The sequence below is a fragment of the Mirounga angustirostris genome, unplaced genomic scaffold, assembly GCF_029215605.1.
Source record: "Mirounga angustirostris isolate CCGP_5_RB_7025 unplaced genomic scaffold, mMirAng1.0.hap1 SCAF_2, whole genome shotgun sequence".
In the NCBI taxonomy this organism is placed as follows: Eukaryota; Metazoa; Chordata; class Mammalia; order Carnivora; family Phocidae; genus Mirounga; species Mirounga angustirostris.
In genome coordinates, this window is record NW_026991710.1 from 99,801,862 (window position 1) to 99,808,820 (window position 6,959).

Sequence of the window (6,959 nt, forward strand, 5' to 3'; positions counted from 1 at the left end):
TGATTTTTATCTGTTTATTTTTTTTATTTTTTCTTATTGTAGTTCCAGATGAGATGTTATTGTTAGTAGTAATTGTATTTCTTTAGAAACCCAGCTAGACAACACATGTCATTGAAATACATTCTCAGGGTTGCAAGACTCAGAAATTCTGAGCCAGGCAGAGGGCATTCAAACGAGATGCAAAGGAAGGGAAATGAGGGAGGTCAGCAACAACACAGTGTAATGGAAAGGTAGGAAAGGTACCCACACCTGCGTAGGAAGGTGTGACAGTGGTTTCCACTATGATCCTACTAACAAGATGGGGGATTTGCCCTTATGTGGTGGGGTGACCTGAGCAATGAAATCTGGCCTCTTGGGACTCCTTTCTCCTGATCTTTCTCCTGAAAGAATTGACAAAGATGACCCTCTCTTGTCCAGCTATTGCCAGTTAGGTACTGAATACTTTCTGGGATTAAAACACACTGTTACTTATTTATTTCTTTTATGCAGTTAGCTATTTTAGACAGTTAAAAATGTTACATTTCATGTGAATCTATAAACTGAGCTGAAGAATTCACTTTAATTTGTGATGGCTAGAATTGTCCAGCACAAAGTAAAGTGATTTCTCCAGTAATTCAATATAACCTGTATAAATTGCTTCTTTAATACGAATGTTACAATATATAAAAATACATAAGGGCACCTGGGTGGCTCAGTTGTTGGGCATCTGCCTTTGGCTCAGGTCATGATCCCGGAGTCCTGGGATCGAGCCCCACATCGGGCTCCCTGCTTAGTGGGGAGCCTGCTTCTCCCTCTTGCACTCCCCCTGCTTGTGTTCCCTCTCTCGCTGTGTCTCTCTCTGTCAAATGGGTGGGGTCTTTAAAAAAGAAAAAGGGAAAAAAAAAATAAATACATACATACATACATACACAGGCTGGGTTTAAATTTATGGAATGTACAAAGTGTCTCTTAGCCAATTCTTTTATTTTGATCTTCTTAAAGGTCATTGTTGATTACAGTAGGATGACCCACATGTTATGATGTGGCAACTTGTGTAGAGTTGCCCATCTATGTATTTGTCAAAATACAATTTGATAGAATCGCCCTACTATTCCATGATAGAGCTTATGTATATGACCACGTAGTTGACTTCTTAGATGAAATCACTATTGTTTATAGTCACATGGCAAAAAAAAAAAAAAAAAAAAAAGACAAAAAACTATTAACCAACTACAGATGGTCTTTTTCTCCCCAGTGTGGTAGGTTTGATTACTTTCCAGAATTCATCACATATATACATTATTGAGCACCTACAATCGCTTCAATATGTATTATTCACCTCTTGTGCCAGGTGCCATATTAGGTGCTGTGGTTATGGCAGTGCAAAAAATAGACATGATCCTATATACCAATTTCTGAGCATACCAGTGTTTGCAAATAGTCAAGAACAATTAAGTATAATCTATAAAGTGTAAGATGTTATTGGAGGTACGTAGGAAAAATACCTGACCCAGGTGTGGTAGGTAAATGGAGATTTTCTGGAGGAAGAGATGTATATAGTGAAAGGCTTGGTAGATGGAAAGGAGTGAGCCTTTCAAAGAGGTTAAGAGGTAAGAATAAGGGTAATCTAGACATAAGGAACAGAATGTGTAAAGGGCCCGAGATGAGAAAGCATGGTATGTTGAGGGAACTTGAAGACCTTAGAAGAGCTGGAATGTTGGGTTTGAAGGGATATGATGACAGATGAGGCCAGAGAAGTGAGCAGTATTCAGGTTATGGACACTATTGTAAACGATTTTAAGGAAGTTGGATTTTGTTCTACGAGTCATTAGAGTGATTGATGTGTTTAACCAGGGGGGATGATCAGATTTGTATTTGTCAAGTTCACTCAACCTTCAGTGTGGAAAATGCATTGTCAGAAACCAAGACTAGAGGCAGAGTGAGTTAGAAGACATGGTAGAAATCCAGGTGAGAAATTATGGTGGTCTTAACCAGGGTAATGGGAGAGAAATTGGAGAAGAGGGACCATATTCAAAAGTTTTGCAGTTGGTAGAATTAGCAGGGCTCAGTGTTTGATAGATTTTTTGGAATAAAAGAGAGGAACAATCCAGGGAAGATACTCTGGTTTCTGGCTTGGGAAGCTTGATAACTGGTACAACCTTTCAATGTGATGAGGAACAAAAAATAAGCAATAGATTTGGGTGAAGGGAGAAAATTTGATGAGTTTGTCTTAGAACATATTGTACCTTGGGTGCATATGGACCATTCAAACAGAAAAGTCTAGCAGGCTTTATGTGAGTATAAAGCACAGAAGAAAAGACTAGGATAGAGATCAGACAAAGATACACAAATCACCAATCTAGCATCTGAAGCTATGGATTAGATGACAATTCAGGGAAAGTGTGTGGGCTGACAACAGAAGGCCAAGGCCAGCACACTGATTGAAGTCCACATTTTAAGAGCTGGGTTAAGACACAAGAGGAAATCCAGAAACAAAATGTCACAGAAGTTCAAGGTAAGAGGGCACTTGAAAGAGGAAAGAATGGTCAATAATGTTAGGTGATATAGAGAGGCCAATTGAGGAAAGGTTCAAGAAGTACCCATTGGATTTAGCAACCAGAAGGTCAGCGGTGTCTCCAGTGGGAACAGTTTCACTTGAGTGATGGGGATGGAAGCCAGGTCACATAGGGTTCGGAACTGAGTAGGGGCCATAGTTGTGGTGACGGCATGTGTAGAAAACCCTCTCAAGAAGTTTAACTGTTAGGGAGAGAAGAGAGATAGAGTGCTATTTGAAAGTGTGTATCAGATGGTAAAGAAGGCCTTAGGAGAGACTTAAGCATAATTATATGCTCTTTTGCAAAGAAGCCAATAAAGAAGAGAATAACCCGTGGCAGGAGATCCTTAAATAGGGGGGAAGGAGGGTATGAGATGGTGGTCAAAACATTAGCCTCTACCACGAAGAGGCAATCCCTCCAAGTAGCAGGAGGAAGGAGTGATGATGGTCCAGGTGGTTGGGTAACAAGAGATAGTGTGATAAGAGCTTTCGAGACACACAGATGAATATGCCAGGATCCCAGTCCTCTCTCGGTTTGAGGAGGGAGATAAAACATATGCAAATAAATCCGTTATTAAATAGAAAGTGATACATGACATGAATGTCAAGTGATACATGACCTAGAAACAAAAGGCAATGAATGGTAGTTCAGAGATTGAAAAGGTTGTTTCTGATTTGGGATGGAGTAGAATCTCAAAGAGGAGATAAAATCTACGATATGTCTGGAAGAATGCAAGAAACTCAGAGGTGTAGACCATTACATAGCAAGAGAAGAGTTTAAGCAAAGGGGAAATATCAATAAAGTGACGGTGGTGTTTAGAGAACAATGAGTGAAAGGTAAGCTACATGGCATAGCAGTTGATAAATCTCAAAATGTAAGGTGGGAGCTCTGTTGAAGAAAGCCACTCACATCAGACCCAAGAGTTTGGAGTTGGACTTGCTTTCAGTGAGTGGTGGGAAGTTACAGAAGATATATTTATTTTAGTGTTTAAAAAGCAGAATATTGGGGCACCTGGGTGGCTCAGTCATTAGGCATCTGCCTTCGGCTCAGGTCATGATCCCAGGGTCCTGGGATCGAGCCCTGCATCGGGCTCCCTGCTCTGCGGGGAGTCTGCTTCTCCCTCTCCCACTCCCCGTTTGTGTTCCCTTTCTCGCTGTGTCTCTCTCTGTCAAATAAATAAATAAAATCTTTAAAAATAAAAAAATAAAAATAATAAAAAGCAGAATATTTGGGAGTCATATTAGAAAGGTATGACAGCATACTAAGAATAAAGACATGGAAAACATTGAATGCTAAAAGAGGTATATTAGGAAATCGAGAAATATTGATTAATGAATGAAGGGGTAATTGGGTGGATGAACAAGTAAGGGAATGCAGTTATTCGAACACTGGAATCAAGGGTGGTTGTTTTGCACTTACCACTGAAATCATGTGAAGAGGCCGCCTTCTGCTCTATGTCTACTATTTATACCAAACATCAACAGTGTGCAGTCATTTCTTTAACAAGCTCGCCCACAATCCCCTTGTAGGTGAATGTAGTCGGCTAGTCCTAAGACTGGAAAATAAGCTTCTAGAAGTTTCAAAAGTACACTTGACAAAGTACGAACTGCTTTTGTATTTGTATGTATAATAATCAAAACCTAATATTTGAAACTTCATTTTGACGAATGATTTAAATGAAGAATATGAAATTACTATGTTAGTTTTTGAGAAACCGTAATTTATTTGCTAAATTTTACTGCCAAGTAAATTATGCAAGGAAGAATATTTACTCTTAAAACTTTAAAAATATTTTTCAATAGTGAGGGCTTGAAAAACCTTTTAAGAATGTATTATGAGTATTTCAGTTCAATTTTTTAAAAAGCTTCCCTCTGCTTTTATAGAGAAAAAAAGAGCCAAAGTATTTTCAATGACATCATGGTGACTCAGATTTGCTGTGTGAAATACCCACTCTTTGATATTTCCGATTATAAAGAGTTTGCCGAGGGGCTGATTGATTTCTCTTTATCAATTGTTGAAAGTATTATACTTGTGGGATGACATGTAGAGGAAGTTTGTCATTAAGGTGGAGGTTTGAAGCCGTTAACTAAAATGCTTTTATATGACATCATAACTTGGCTTCCTCAGAATTACAGTTCTTAAAGATAAGTTAATAATTAACCCAAAAGCTACGTTTAATTATAAAACATAATACCCCACAAGACATTAAGTAAATGCTTTAAAAATATAGTCATAAACATTATAGTAAGAAAACAACAAAAATGCTTTAGAAGCTGCCTTAAGTATACTAAACTAAGGGCAAACCATGACAAATTTCAGGTAATAAAGAGAATTTTTATATTCATGTCAGCAATTGCAAACCGAGTGGAATGTAATTTGCAACTTTACTATGCCATTTGCATTAGCAAATAGTAAAAAAAAAAAAAAAAAAACAGGCCCTTTAAATACAGTTGTGTACTCCGGACAAGAGTACGTGAATGCACAATACTGTGTTTTTGAGCACTTGACAGATATACCTAATAGACACTCACATTTAATCTCTGTATGTGTGTTTCCACACTTGAGGGTTTGTGGGGTTTTTTATTTTATTTTAATATATATGTATTTATATATATATATATATATATATATATATATATATATATATATATATATATATTGCTAAGCGCTTTAGCTTTAGGGTTTTTATTTAAGCTCTGTGAGTTATTTCTGGCTCATTAAGCAAGTTCCCAGGATTCTTATTTTAAGGCAGATTTTACAACTAAGATATTTTCATTTGTTTTCATAAACCTGTGAAATATATAGGAAAAACTGTTAAAAAATAGAACTCAGTATTGAGACATCTTAACTAAAAAAGTCGTAGAGATGCAAAGGTTTTCAGAAGGTAAGCTGTCAAACGGCATTCATTTTAAGTGCTAATGTCATTTTTATAAAAAAAAAAAAAAGTAGTTAAAAAAAAAACAGAAAAAGAACGGGCATTCTCTATCAGTCTATCAGTTTTCATGATGTAACTTCCAGTGAGAATGTTTTTAGAAATGGGCTCTTTCTGAGGCATCTCTCTCATTCTTTTGAAACAATAGTTCCATCTAGTGGACATTGTACTAAGAAACAAACCTTCGATTCCAAATGTTAGGGTTTTTGTTTTGTTTTGTTCTGTTTTTCTTTTAACAAAATCAGCATTAGAAGAAAATCACTGGAATACTAGCAGAGATACTTTGTTTTAAATCTTAAATTCACAAGCAATGAACTAGAAACCAAATTGATTACGTTCGAAAACAAACAACAATGTGTCCTTGTAAAGAAAACACTTTCCTGTGTTTAAGAACACAAGAGAAATTCGGCAAAGATTGGGCTCATTTAGTCCATGTAGAGGACTGAGCTCCATGGCACTGGAGTGGCTGAGATGAGTCTGGTACAAGCGTTTCCAAAAGTAAAAGCAATGGAGATCGTTCATTTATTCACTCATTTCAGCAACAGCACTTGCTGGGCCTCTGCTTCAGCTATGTGCTGGTCCCTTTCTAGCACCTGGGATACTGACCCGTGCGTTAGTCCCAGGGCACGAGGGGGCCTACCTACCAATATCGCTGGCACTACAAACCACTGGGCATATAAAAACCTGACCTCTGAGAATGGCTTAATTTGCAACACATGAGCAAAATAGCCAATCTATTTGGATGTTTCATTCAAATATTAATCATCTGGACGTATTCCTAAATATTAACATGCTTGGATTTTTAAAATTGGTCTGGCAGGGATGCCTGGGTGGCTGAGTCGGTTAAACATCTGCCTTCAGCTCAGGTCATGATCCAAGGGTCCCGGGATCCAGTCCCGTGTTGGGCTCCCTGCTTGGCGGGGAGCCTGGTCCTCCCTCTGCCTGCCGCTCCCCCTGCTTGTGCTCTCTCTCTCTTTTACAAATAAGTAAATAAAATCTTAAAGAAGTTTTTTTTAAAGAGCTTTAAAAATAAATAAATAAATAAATAAAATTGATCTGGCCATGTTACTTCTAATTACATTGTCTCTAAAAACAGATTGAAGGCCTACACAGTAAACTTCTAAACACTTGGAATAAAGTAAGCCTGAAGTCTCAGTTCTTGTCATTGTTATCCTCCTGAACTTAAGACCTGACTCTTCTATGAATGGCTGTGTTAAGTAGAGCTATCACTAATTTCATTTCAAAAGACCAAAATGGTTGATTGAATCATTATTTACTTTTAGCTTGGTTTAAAATTAAAATGATGAAGGTCTGAGTAAATCTTCTAAAATGTGCAGATTGTGTGTCCAGGTGCAAGGCTCTGTGCATTCAGGCAGGGCATTTCTGGCTCTCCTCTATCCCTTCTATGACTTGACTATGACTGGCTCAACCCAGAGCAGACAGAGCACCAAGGCAGTCTTAGGTTAAGTAGTATTTCTCTACCTCTTTTTTCA